We start from the raw sequence: 14,657 nt of genomic DNA, 5'->3' as shown, positions 1-14,657 counted from the left end.
AACTAACAATGCAACGTTAATCTTTTTGGCATTCAATAATAACTGATTCGCACACTTCCAAGCTTTCCTTTAGGCAGTCTTCCCCTATTTTAAAAATATCCTCTGATCTCTACTCTCAAAAATACCTGAGTATCTTCAGCGTAAGAGTGGTGTCCCCTCAGGATATCCATAAGTGTTTTTATATATAGATTAAAAATGAGAGGGAAGAATGAGGAACCCTGGGGGACACCACAAATCTGCATAAGGGAATCTGACAGGAATCCTCAAAATGTTAACCTTTTTTTCTCTACCGGTCTAAAATGATTCAAACCATTGTAGAGCTTGAGTAGAAACTTTCCCACCTCCTTGACACGCCTCAGCAAGATCTTTGTGGTCTACGCTATCAAATGCAGCGGATAGGTCCAACATAATCAAAAGCGATATGTCCCCCCCTGATCCACCGTCTCGAGAAGCTCGTCCCAGACTGTCAGCAATGTAGTCTCCGTACCGAACCGTGGTGGGAAACCAGATTGTGGCGGGTCCAGTAAATTCTCCTTTTCTACGTACTCCTGTAATTGTAATGTAACAGTCTTTTCTAAAAAAAATTCCAGGTCATGGCCAACCTGCCACTGGTCTGTAATTTTGCAAGTTTGTGGGGTCTAATTTTGCCTTTTTCAGCAATGGAGTAACAACTGCCCTTTTCAGAATGCCTGTCATGAGATTTGTTCACAAAATCTGCAATCAAGGGAGAAATATCGACGCCAGTCATTTTGCTACTAATGATGGCATCACGAATAAGTTGTCGTTCCTAGGTTTTAAGTTTGAGAGTAAAGATTTTAGCTTCCTCTGAAACCTTTGTAAATATAAACGGTTTTTGAATAGCTAAACCATCTAATTTAACAGTATTGCCAACATTCAAGTGCTCCTCTGCTTCAATCAACATTGATTGAGCAATCTTCTGATTAATTCTATTTTTTTTCCAATAATATGTTTTTCTAAAATTATTATTGAATGCATCTGCCTGTGTTTGTGAAGCTTCTAGAGCTGCTGAGGCACAACTTGGTTCCACAAATTCTGAAATGACTGAGTAAAGTTCTCTCGGTCTACTAGTGGCTTTCTCTATCTTATCCATGAGAAATTTGGATTTGGCTTCAAAGATGGCCTTTCTATAGTTTTTGGGTAATCTTGATCAATTACTTATTATAGGTTTTGCTCTTCCTCTGTTTCTTTCCCAGTGATCTCCAATGTCTCCTTTTTGCTGCTAATTCTAATGAAAACCATGTGTTCAACAGTTTCCAGGGTTTACCCTGTTGAAAAAGAGCCCTTAGATCAGCGGTATTCAAACTGTGGGGCGCAACCCCCCAGGGGTCCACGGGTGCATCCCTGGGGGGCCCTGAGAGCTCAGCATGAAATATAAAAACTTTTTTTTATTTTTTTTAGATTGGAAGAAATGGGCAGGCGTGGCTCAAATGGTCGGGCTGAAGCATGAAACTGTCTCAGGCAACAATGTAAAAAGTGGCCCGCAGTTGTAAATGGATATTCATTCCTTTAGTCACAGACTGGGCCTCATTACAACTATGGCAGTACGGTAACAACGGTGCCGGTAGGCTACCGGCATCATTGCTACCGTACCGCCATAGTAATAGTTGTGCTCGCGGGTGCCTGACAGCCCGCCAGGTCTGACCTGGCAGGCCGTGCGGCACCCGCAAGCACAGCCCGTCTGATGCACCGGCACCGTTATTAACGGTGCCGGTGCATGCGAGCTCCCCATTCCATTGAGCCCTATGGGGCTCAAATGGGAATGGGGATCTACCGTACCGGCACCCGTGAAAGGGCAATTATCAGGTCCGCCTAACTCGGCATGACCCGGTAATTGCCCATTCGCGGGTGCGGGACCCGGATGCAACTCCGGCGGCAGCCGTGACGGTTTTACCACCAGGGTTGTAATGAGGCCCACTCTTTCAATAGTACCCAAGGGGGTGCTTTGTGTTAAAATGTAAGTAAATTGTGATATATTCAGCAGCAATGGTCAAAATTAATAACTGCATAGTTAAGTAACTCATCAAACTGGTCCTAACTCATCAAACTGGTCCACATTGACCAAAATGGTGGCCCATTTTAACTAGCCCACACTAGCATTTTACATTTTTGATACAGGCATTGTCCTATAGGCCAGTCCGAGCCTGGCGGCTCATCCATAATGGCGAGGGGGCGCCCACCCAGTGGCCCCTCATACATTATGGAGGAGCTAAGGGGCCAGCCCAGTGTAACAGTGAGCACTCCCTCAGCTGCTTTTTCCAGCTGATGGAGTGCTCCTGGGCTGGGTGAACTGTCAAAGGGAAATGCTGTTTCCCTTTGACAGTTCAGTTTAGTTCCCCAGCCGCACATGCTCACTGAGCCATGCAAGTGCTGGGGCGTTTTGCTTCGCCAGCATTCCATAACTCATTGGAAATGCTGGCTGGGGCACTGCATGTCTGTATGTCCGAGGGGGAGCTCCTGCGCCTCCTTGCACATACGGACAGGCAGCCTGGAGCAGGGCGTTTCAGCACCCACACGCAGGCCAATGCAGAAGGTACATTTATGTTCATTGTTTTTATTTAAACATGTGTATGCGCATGTTATGAGTGAGTGTATGGTGATGGATGCTCGTGAGAATGATAGTGATCGCTGTATGAATGTGCAGCGCTTTGCATACACACATTACCCAGGGATAAAGTTAGTTGCCTGAGTCACAGTTGGTTTTTGATTTTGTTCAGCTATGCAGGACAGTCCATGATATCTAATTTCATACTAACCAAACTTTAGTTGAGAACAGGGGGTACATGGGAATTGAAGCCGTATCTGTAGTGCACTTGTCTTCATAGCCAAAGTGCTAGGGTGTCTCCTAATCTCCCTAACTTAATAGTAAGCAGGGTGGGGGGACAACTAAGGGTGAACTTGTTTTATGCCGTGTGACACTCATTATTAATGTATGTCAGTAGGGTTTGTTAGAACAAACAGGAGTTTCATGCATTTTGAGATGTGCTTCATTTCTACTATTCACCAGTGAAATTTGTTGACATATGTTGTTTTCTCACCTATAACCAATGCCTGTGGAAGTGTTTATGGTTTTGCTAAAAGATCTAAAAATTGTCATATAAAGTATACAAATGCGAGCCTGTGTAGTGAATTGTTAATGTGTGGCCTGTTCAGTTCATGATTTCCAGTTTTATAATAAAATGGTATGCCTGGTGTAGTATAAAGTCTGCTGGTGTCTAGCCTAGCCTGTGGTAAAATCATTGAAAGAGGAAATTGGCAGGGAATATATCTAACAGCAGGCGGTGTGTCATTTGGTTCCATCTTGGGAAGTAGGTGGTGTGTGAAGCATTGGCTGTAATAGTTGTGGGAGTGAGTTTGCTTGGGTACTTTCTGAGAAATGTTGTTAATGAATGTAGCAGTGCATGTCCTTTCGGGTTGCAGGGGGAGAGCCTAAAGGTTGTTATTAACATTCTTTTAGAAAAGGAGCTGCCACCACTGGAAGAGGTCCTCCAGGCCCATCAGTTACAGGAGAAATTATGACAGTCTCTTGCACAAAGAGAGGATACGAGAACCAAGTCTCAAGTAGAACTATAGGCTTATGCTCCAATCATACGGTATTATATAACCAGGGTTCATGCATTAAGAAATATAACTCTACATCAATTGGTCTTTTATCTCGTCTTCTTCTTCAGCTGCAACTCTTACTGCTGAAGCACTCAATCACCTAACGTGACCACGTTCCATGCATCAGACCATTGCACCTTATACTCCTATCACCCACACAGTGTGCTCCCATTCACAATACATCAGGAAGTCTAATTGCTTTCAGTTATATGTGTTCCCACACTAACATGCAGGTGGAACCCAAATATACTTAACAGTCAGTAGTACCCATATTTCATAGGCTTCAGGAATGGCCTCACATCTATCTAAGCCTGGAGGACAAGCAGCTACCTGAAGTTCAATCCCCATAAAATGGAATTTGTTTTACACAGTCACCCTTCAAAGCAGAATACCATTCAAGGGTGGCTAATTGACATGCAACTTTATAGCTTGCCACCTCACCTGACTCCAACTGCCATATCACTTGGGTTCACTCTCTCCTTCCAACAACATATCAGCAAAAAGGCCCAAACAGCCTTAGGTGATGCAGGAGGCAGGGCCAGAGAGGGACACAACACATGTCCATTTGGAAAAAAGGCTGCATTCATTACATGTCTTACATCACCAAAATGCAGCCAAGACCATACATGAATGACATTCTCCAATGGTTACGTCATTGTTAAGTCATAACAGCACCATCATCACATCATCAATTACCTCATCATTACATACTCTAGCTTGGGGGAGTGACCAAGTCCAACTCCCCCTACACCCTGGGATTTGCCTAAGGGCAATGTGTGACCCCCTAAACCACTGACCAGACCTGCTAACCCCATGCACAGACCAATGATGACTATTCTAAGAGCACCTGGCTACCCACCTCAACGTTCCAAACCTAGGACTCTAACGTAAATCAGCAATCAATCTCCCTTCCAATGACCCAAAAAGTTGATCCTCTTGCTCAATTCAATGCAATGTACTCCAACCCACCACGACAGGGCCACTGGTCTACTGGCCTGAGGCACTCCCCACCACTTCCTGCCTTTACTTATTCTGGTCACATGGGACCGAATACAGCTGGATGTCTTCGCCTCCAACCCCACTGGACCCCAGAAACCCCCAGAAAAACAACCATTTCAATGCTGATGCGCCCCGCCCACTACTGGTCACCCCCTGCAGGCGATAGCTCACCTTGACGAGCAGCCCTTCAATCATACATAAATATCACAAAAAATGTGTCCAAGGCATGAGCAATCCAGAAATTCTTGAACTCTTTTTTCTGTGTTGGGCCGACCACTGCACTCTTCTCTAGCTGTAGTAAGGCCTGTAGATATTTTTACTACCACAAAAACAGAACCCCTATTAACACAGATGGCAATTCCCCAGCCAGCATAGCTGGAATTATTCTCCCCATCATTGGGTGTTAACTAGAGATACAAAACAGGCCATGTTAGGTACATATAAGATCGTAAACCAACACCATGACCTATCCCACTGCAATAAAAATGCAAGTTCAGTGCGGTATATAGGAATGCACGTATCAGCTGCGAGAGTAGCATTGTAAAAGGGTAGGGGCTCTTTCTCAAACCTGTCACATAAAGTTCTTAATAAAATTAATTCATAAATACAGGAGCATAGGTAAGTATAATCAAACTTGGTGGTAGAATGAAATGTGGTAAATGGGCCCTAAAAGGTTGCTTCTGCTTTAAACATGTGCAGGTATTATTAGTGCAGAGTCTGTGATCCCAGGCCAGCATTAAGTGAAGTACACAATGGTTGTTATTTTTCAAGGTCAACAGATTGGATCTCACAGCTTCCGCATGACCATTTTATAATTCAAAATCATTTAGGAAATGCGATTTTCTAATGGAGCCGGCAAGAACCACAGCAGTTTCAAATTGCCCCGTAGAACATTTTCCCTGGGAGAAGGGCTAGCGTGTCCCTGATATGCAACATTTGTGCAGTAGTATGTCCGTGGTTCAAGGCTCTGATGGTGACATGTTAAAGGGCCATTCTCATGGGAATCAGGATGAGGTGACCAATGCAGTTGAATAAAGTGTTGAAGAAGAACGATTTAGACTTGAATACAACAAAAAACAAAATTATGATTTTGGAAAAATCGTCAAAACCAACTAAAAGATCTCAATCGTATGCAAATTCGGAAAAATTGGAGACGGTGAAAAATGTTACATACCTGGGAGTGAAAATATCTCGAAGCCAAATAGAAATATCAATGCAAGAGCATCTCATCCTCAAGACAAAAACACTAGCAGCACAAGCATCGCTTTTGGAAAGAAAATTTGGCAAATTTACAATCCTTCGAATAATAAAATTTTTCAAAGCTAAAGCCACCCCAGCAATAACCTACGGGGCAGAAGCAATGCCACATCTTCCAATGACACTGTGGACAAAATTGGAAGGCGTCTTTTGGCGTAAAGTATTACGACTACCGAACTCCACCCCTACAGTAGTCATCCGAAGAGAACTAAGTCTCCAATCATTGGAATCATTGGTAGTGAGAAATGGTCTACTATTCCTGGGAAAAATCTTAAGAAGTCCACGTCCCATAATTTTGGACATCATCTATAAAGAAATGATGACAACGTGGTATAAGAACCTACTAGAACAATCAGAGAAAATTGGATGCTCAGATTGGGACGTAGAACGCATTCCAGGAAAGATAGAGAAAAAGCTAAAAATCTATGATTGGATTGAGACCCTAGAAAAAGCAGAGAACCACACGTCCCTGACCCACCGTACAATCAACACACAAAGGATTGACGAGACAAGAAATTACCTAAGAATATTCCTGGATCAACGGCTATGCACAACTTTCCTAAGAGCTCGCTTGAACGTCTTGAAGACGAAACAAATATTATTCCTCAGAAAGCAGGTGCAAGACAAAAACTGTCGATATTGTAATAGTTTGGAAACCGAAACAGTGCGACATCTACTCCTTCACTGTCTCCGGGTACAGATAAACTCAGAACAACCTACCTGCGACCACATAGATTAAAACATCTCATCTCAAGTGAAGAAGAATGGTGGAACAGGTTAATGAGTGGAGAATGCACAACTCTGACCGTGGCAACAGCCAAGTTTCTTGAAAGCCTAGCGCTGGAAGACAAGTCAGTTGGGAATAAACAGAAAAACAATGATTTTAAAGAAGAAAGCACAGATAGAAGAGAATTTTAAATGACATAAAACAAACAAGAAACATATGACATTCTTCACCTTCAAATCTTCAGCCAAGGGAACGATTTTGTAAAAATTGTAAAACAATTAAACACAAAAAAAATAAGAAAAAATAAAGTGTTGCTGGTTGTCTCAAATGTTTCAATTACTTAACTTTGTGTTGTGAGATGTGGGGTACATTGTGATGTCACAAGGTATAACTGAGGGTGGTGTGGGAATGTTCATTGACGTAATAGTTGATTGCAATGTATGTTTTTCTATAAGGGTCCAAAGTTCGAAGTCCAATCACTTCTATGCGGGGAGATTTTTTCATGTTGCACGTTTGCAAATGCTAATAATTTAGCTTTGTATAAAAGTATTTATATTAGGGGCGTGTTACGCTCACCTGGTATCCACAGGGACGCCACCCAGCCGGGTTACTCGCTGGTATGCTTCTCAGCTTTGCCCTGATGTGGTCTGCGGGGAAGGTTCTGCCTTGTGGTAGGATTAGGCGTGCTCTCCATCCTGCCTTCTTTGCAGGGGCACGTTGTCTTTCATGTGCGAGTGCGGTCCAGTTACTTCACTGACGCGGGCCCGTTTGATATTGTTCAGGTAGGTCTTATTGCTGTTCTTTAGTTTTGTTGCTATCCTGCATGCCTTTCTTTGTTTAAAATGTCTCTTTTTTCTCCCTTAGGTATGCAGAGCTTCAGCGCGGCCAACTGGCTTGGTTGAGCCCCGCTGGTAAATGATGGTGCATTAAGAGTGCTATGATGCGGTAAGTAAGCGCTATGCGCAGAGCTGCAAAGTCTTGCCTTTGCTAACCTGTGTTTTCCTTCCTTGTATGTCGCGGTGTTCTTCAGCGCGAGTGGAATGTCCGGAGTGGTGCCAGCCGAGAGGCGACCAGCCAGGTAAGCCTTTTGAGCAGTTTGTAATTTGTAAATGTCTCTACTGCTTTCTTTAATGTTGCCTCTATCTTCCTATTTCAAGTTGTTCTGTCTGGGAGGCGTGCAGATTCGAAGAAGCTGTTCTCAGTAGCTGAGAGTGTTTAAAGATGTAGACTGCAAGTACGATTCTGCTGCTAATGATGTTCCTTTTGTCTCCTTTCAGGTTCTGCTTCTCCGAGGTTCGAGGGAATAGCTGGACACGGTGAGCGTCACGTTGCAATCTGCAAAGTAATGCGAAGAGTATTGTCTTGCTCGGGTGTGGTTTAAATAGCCCCAACAAAATAGTCCAGGTAAAGTAGTCCCTAGGCTACCACACCCAAAACACTAGACCGCATAGCTTGGTTCTTAGGAACCGAGCTATGTGGATGCCTCCATGTTGGCTGACAATACAATAAAGTAGTTCCCAAGCACATTGTCTTTCATGGTGTATGAGCCTGGCACCATAGGCGCCAGGACTGACCCCATGAGGGCTTTTGAAGAGGATGCCAGGCTCTAGAGGCCCGAGTCCTGACTCCACCTGGCCAATGGGTTTGCCAGAGGGGGTTTTCGGCGAGGGTTGTGACAGCACTCCCCCCCTAAGGCCCCTCCCATGGTGTTCCTTCTGTCTGGCCCAGGTTTGGTTGGGAAGTTCCGATGGAATTTCCTAATTAGACGTGGTGCGTGGATATTCTCACTGGGCCCCCAGGATCTATCTTGTGGTCCAAATCCTTTCAAATCGACGAGATAATATAGTTTGGTCCTAGATTATTTAGAGTCCAAGATATCTTTGCTTCGAATTCTGGTTCTGTGTCAATAAGTATGGGCTTAGGTGGTGTCCCAAACCGTGTACCGGGTTGCATTGGTTTCAGGAGGGACACATGGAATACCGGGTGGATTTGTAGATTAGGTGGTAAATCCAGTTTCACGGCTGCTGGGTTGATAATTGCCTTAAGGGTTTAGGGTCCTAAGAATCTGGGATGAAAGGGCGGGGTTCCCTTGATGGGTACGAATTTAGCGGCTAACCAAACTTTGTCTCCTACTTGATAATCAGGGGCCTTTTTCTGGTGTTGGTCAGCAAATCTCTTTTCTTTTTCTTTGGCATGAATAAGGTGTTCCTTTGCCCTTTTGAAAGCCTGAGTAATGGTTGTGAGTAGAGTCTTTACCGCTGGCATTTCCAAGCTGGCTGGAAGGTCTAGTTCAGAGGTACGTGGATGTCTGCCATAAAGGGTATAGAAGGATGTTTGTCCCGTGCTTGAATGCAAAGAATTGTTATATGCATATTCGGGCTATCCATAGTAGGTCTTTCCAATTCGTTTGTTCGTGGTGCAGCATGCACCGTAAATATTGCTCGAGTGTCTGATTGGTTCTCTCGGTTTGGCCGTCCATTTGGGGATGGTGACTGGTAGATAGCGAACATCGATCTGCGCCATTGCACATTTTTCCAGAAGTTTGAAACGAACTGGCTGCCTCGATCAGAGACCAGAACAGAAGGGAAGCCATGTAGCTTAACCACGCCCTCTAGGAACACTTTTGCTAAAGTGGCTGCATCTGGGAGGCCTTTGAGAGGAATAAAATGGGCCATCTTAGAGAATAAGTCCACAACTACAAGGATGGTGTAGAACCCTTGGCTTGGGGGTAGATCAGTGATGAAGTCAAGAGAAAGAGTGTGCCATGGAACTGGATTAATGTCCAATGGTTGTAGGAGACCAGATGGTTTTTGTTTCTGTGATTTATTTTGTACGCAGACACCGCAGGACTGAATATACTGAATTATGTCCTTACGCCAGGTAGGCCACCAAAAGTTCTCTTTCAATTTAGCTAGGATTTTGGCAATCCCAGGATGCCCTTCGATCAGTGAATCGTGATAGTTTGAAATAATATGCTGTTGTATATCCTTTTTGGGTACTTATAGGCGATCCCTAAAAAAGGGTAGATGGTCCTTGATGGTATATTGTACTCCTTGAGTTTGTCATGCGAGGTAGGCATCAGGGTTCATTGCCCGTTGGATTTCTTTTCGCAATTCTGCTTGTGTTAAAGCTGTCGTGATACCCAAGAGTTTGTCTTCAGGTATAATAGGTACTGGGTCTGGAGTTGTATATACTATTTCATCTATGCCCATGCGAGATAAGGCATCCACCTTTCCGTTTCTGACTCCTGGTCGAAAGTGATTACATAATCATATTCGGTGAAGGAAAGGGCCCACCGTAATTGGCGTGAGGACTGGGCCTTTGCTGTTTTGAGATATTGCAGGTTTCGGTGGTCTGTGATGACTGTAATGGTGTGTCTGGCCCCCAGAAGGCAGTGCCTCCAGGCTTTAAAGGTGGATTTGATAGCCAGGAGTTCCTTGTCCGTGATGGCATAATTAATCTCTGGAGGTGAGAACTGTTTCGGCCAGAAGGCCACAGGATGTAGCTGGCCGGTTTCCGGGTCTCTCTGTGAAAGGACAACTCCCATTGCGAGACTGGACGCATCAGTTTCAACGACATAAGGGAGGTCTGGACAAGGATGTCGCAGGATTGGAGCGGTGGTAAACCTTCATTTAAGTTCCTGAAAGGCTTCTTCTGCTTCTTCGGTCCAAGCAAATTATTTATTGTTTTTTCATAATAGTACTGTGATTGGGTCCAAAACCTGAGAGAAGTCTGGGATGAACCAGCGGTTGAGGTTCGCAAAGCCCAGCATGCTTTGTACCCCTTTCAGAGACGTCGGTGAAGGCCATTTCAGAATAGCATCTACCTGTGCACGTCCATTCTGATGCCTCCTGGAGTAAGGATAAAACCAAGAAATTCTACTTTGGTGACATAAAAAAAGCATTTTTCAAGCTTTGCAAACAAGTGATGTTGACGGAGCTTGGTGAGGACTGAACGAACGTGCCTGACATGAACTTGTTCCGAGGCGGAGTTTACTAAGATGTCGTCTATGTACACTAAGACGCACACATCAATTAACTCCCTTAAGACGTCATTCATGAAATATTGGAATGCCGCAGGAGCTTTGCATAACCCGAAGGGCATGACGTGATATTCAAACAAGCCGTACTTAGTATGGAAGGCGGTTTTCCATTCATATCCTTTTCTGACTCCGACCAGGTGGTACGCTCCTCGAAGGTCCAATTTGGTATAAATATGGGTATCTTTAACTTGGTCTAGCATCTCAGGGATAAGTGGCAAGGGGTAGCAGTTCTTCACGGTGATCGGAATCAATGCGCTGTAGTCAATACAGGTTCTCAAGTCTCCTTCCTTTTTCGGTACGAAGAACAAAGGACTGGCTGCGGGGGACTTCAAAGGACGGATAAATCCGTTTGCAAGATACTGGTATAAATAGGATTTCAAATGAAGGTTTTCTGGTTCTGTGAGCGTAGATCCTGCCGCAAGGGATTTGTGCACCTGGAACAAGGTCGATCTGACAGTCATAGGGCCTGTGCGGCGGCAATGTATTGGCTTGGTCCTTTCGGAAAACATCCTGGAAATCATGGTATTCACTTGGCAAGGTATTAGTTGCTCCCAGGGTTGATACTGTCGCTCCGGAATTCATGGGGATACAGATGTCGGGTTTCTCCTCTTGGTAATAGCAGGCAGGGGAGCAGTCACCGGGGAAGGTTAATTTTCGTGCCCGCCAGTCTATCAAAGCGTTGTGAGCAACCAACCATGGCATCCCTAGTATTAGCCTGAACTGAGGTGCCTTGATGAGATCAAATGAAATAGACTCCCGATGTCCGTCCTGGCACAGCAAGGTTACCCTGGCTGTGCACTGGGTTACTGGTCCGGAAGCATTTTCTGTCCCATCCACGGTGGTTACCTTGTCCATTGTTGGCTTGGAACACAAAGGAAGCCCCATCTCTGCTGCCAGTTCTTGATCAATATAATTTCCAACTGCTCCGCTATCGATGTATGCTTCAACGGCATGCATTCTTGACGACTGTTGGTGGTTAATTAAGATCACTAGTATTGCAAAGTGCGAGGTCATCAACTCTTTCTTCTCACTCCACAAACTGACCTCTACGTTTGTCGAGCTTGGTAGTTTTCCGATTCCTTAGCTTCATCCTTCTCTGTGGCCCCGACTGTTCTTCTTGGGGGTTTTACTGGACAGTCCTTCAGGAAATGTCCTAGTTTCCCACAATACAAACAAAGCTGTTGTTGTCTTCTTTTGTTCCGCTCTTGTTTTGTTAATGGAGGCCGTATCCCTCCAATCTGCATGGGTTCTGCAGCATTTTCAGGTACACGGGGTGTGTTTTCCCTTGGTCGAACATACACGGTCTGAGGGCCCGTCTTAGACCGGTCTGCCTTTCGGTCCTGCCACCGGTGGTCTAGCTGCACGACCAGATTTAGGAATTCTGCACAGTCTCTGGGTGGATCAACCACCTGGGCTAAGACGTCCTTTAATTCGCCTCGTAAGCCTCGATGGAATAACATGGTTCTTTTGTTTTCTGGCCACCTAGCTTCGGCAACCAGTCTGTTGAAGGTAGCAATGTACGTTAACAAGTCCTGATTCCCCTGTCGGAGGGACAAGAGTTCATTGTCTACTGTTTGTTCCTGGGTATGGCAAGCAAAAAGTTTTTCCATTTCTCTCTGGAACCCCCCAAAGTCATGTAATAGAGGATCGTCATGGGTTACCAACGGCACCGACCAATCTGCTGCACTACCACTCAGGTATGATAAGACAAAAGCTACCCGAGCTTGGTCGTTTGGAAATGCTCCAGGCCTACAAAGAAAATGAAGGCTGCACTGATTGATGAATGCCGCATACTTCCGTGGGTCGCCTGAGAACCTTTCTGGTGGTGCCACGGGCACTGTTCCAGGTAACGTAATCTGTACCGAAGTGGGTGGTATGGCAGGGTTTTGCATCGTCGGATTGCTTCCAGGTAGAGGCGTCTGTCCTGCCTGTGATTGCAAGTATTGCCTGCTAATTTCTTCAGTGTGTTCTCTGGTCACTATTAGGTCTTTCCGGAGGGCATTAGTCTCCGTCAGGCAGAATGAACCTCAGCACGAAGCTCTCCTAGTAATTGGGCAAATTGGTCCATTTCTGATGTCTCCGTGGCCCCCAGGTGGATTTGTTATGGTAGTCTTCGCATTCTGTTATGCTCACCTGGTTACCACAGGGACGCCACCCAGCCGGGTTACTCGCTGGTATGCTTCTCAGCTTTGCCCTGATGTGGTCAGCGGGGAAGGTTTCTGCCTTGTGGTAAAATTAGGCGTGCTCTCCATCCTGCCTTCTTTGCAGGGGCGCGTTATCTTTCATGGGAGAGTGCGGTCCAGTTACTTCACTGATGCCGGCCCGTTTGATATTTTTCAGGTAGGTCTTATTGCTGTTCTTTAGTTTTGTTGCTATCCTACATGCCTTTCTTTGTTTAAAATGTCTCTTTTTTCTCCCTTAGGTATGCAGAGCTTCAGCGCGGCGAACTGGCTTTGTTGGGCCCCGCTGGTAAATGACGGTGCATTAAGAGCGCTATGATGCGGTAAGTAAGCGCAATGCGCAGCGCTGCAAAGTCTTGCCTTTGCTAACCTGTGTTTTCCTTCCTTGTAGGTCGCAGTGTTCTTCAGCGCGAGTGGAATGTCCGGAGTGGTGCCAGCCGAGAGGCGACCAGCCAGGTAAGCCTTTTGAGCAGTTCGTAATTTGTAAATGTCTCTACTGCTTTCTTTAATGTTGCCTCTATCTTCCTATTTCAGGTCGTTCTGTCCGGGAGGCGTGTAGATTCGAGAAAGCTGTTCTCAGTAGTTGCGAGTGTTTAAAGATGAAGACTGCAGGTAAGATGCTGCTGCTGATGATGTTCCTTTTGTCTCCTTTCAGGTTCTGCTTATCCAAGGTTCGAGGGAATAGCTGGACACGGTGAGCGTCACGTTGCAAGCTGCAAAGTTGTCTTGCTCGGGTGTGGTTTAAATAGCCCCAACAAAATAGTCCAGGTAAAGTAGTCCCTAGGCTACCACACCCAAAACACTAGACCGCATAGCTTGGTTCTTAGGAACCAAGCTATGTGGATGCCTCCATGTTGGCTGACAATACAATAAAGTAGTTCCCAAGCACATTGTTTTTCATGGTGTATGAGCCTGGCGCCATAGGGGCCAGAACTGGCCCCATGAGGGCTTTTGAAGAGGATGCCAGGCTCTAGAGGCCCGAGTCCTGACTCCACCTGGCCAATGGGTTTGCCAGAGGGAGTTTTGGGCAAGGGTCGTGACAGAGCGTTTCTTTGACAGCGCCTTTTCATGTAGACCTGTTTGAAATTGCTGTCCCACCTGCATCTGGGGCCCTGAATAAAACTGTGTTACTTCTTGCATCGGCATACACTCCTTTAGACTACTTTTGTAATTTTTGGAGAAGACCGCCAATACATTTTTGGAGTCTCCAGCGAGATATCTCTGCCGTTTGACAGAGGCACAAGAATTCCAGCCGTGCTCCCCGAGGAGTGCGGCACAGCATCCGTTGGCCAGTACAAGGAGCTCGAGCCAACTTCAAAAGCTCAGTCAGGTACAGCGCTGCCTTCACTCCGACCGAAAGTGAAGGACTTTAAAGGGAGATTCTAAGGTTCAAAGAAGTGAAGACTCTCCTAAAAGGATACGTCAGTGAGCCCATGCATGAAAAATGCTAGGGGCGGGAGGGACTCTTTTATGGTTTATAGGATGCACACTCATTAGTGGTGAAGAAGGCGATTGACCGAAGTAGTATTAGATATTCTGTTGGCCGTTCTGATAGGGAGCAGGTGGACGGTGGCACATCTGCACTACAGCAGAGGGTTGCAAAATAAGTGGCAGAACTTGTTAGACAAGAGTTGCATGTAGTGCAGGCAATTGGTATAGTTGCGTCATGTTCTGTTTTTGGGGAAGAGTTTATTTGGGGTATATGCATACATGTGTTTGTGACTAGGAGCAGTTTTGTTTCAGTGTCCTGGAGAGTGGTCATAGTGTTCAATCAATGTGGCTGTGGAAGGAACGGAAGAGCCAGAGCCAAATTAACTTGTAAGCAGCACAT

This window comes from Ambystoma mexicanum, chromosome 11 (genome assembly GCF_040938575.1).
Source record: "Ambystoma mexicanum isolate Mex_15411 chromosome 11, UKY_AmexF1_1, whole genome shotgun sequence".
NCBI classification, from domain to species: Eukaryota; Metazoa; Chordata; class Amphibia; order Caudata; family Ambystomatidae; genus Ambystoma; species Ambystoma mexicanum.
This window is presented reverse-complemented; position numbering follows the sequence as displayed.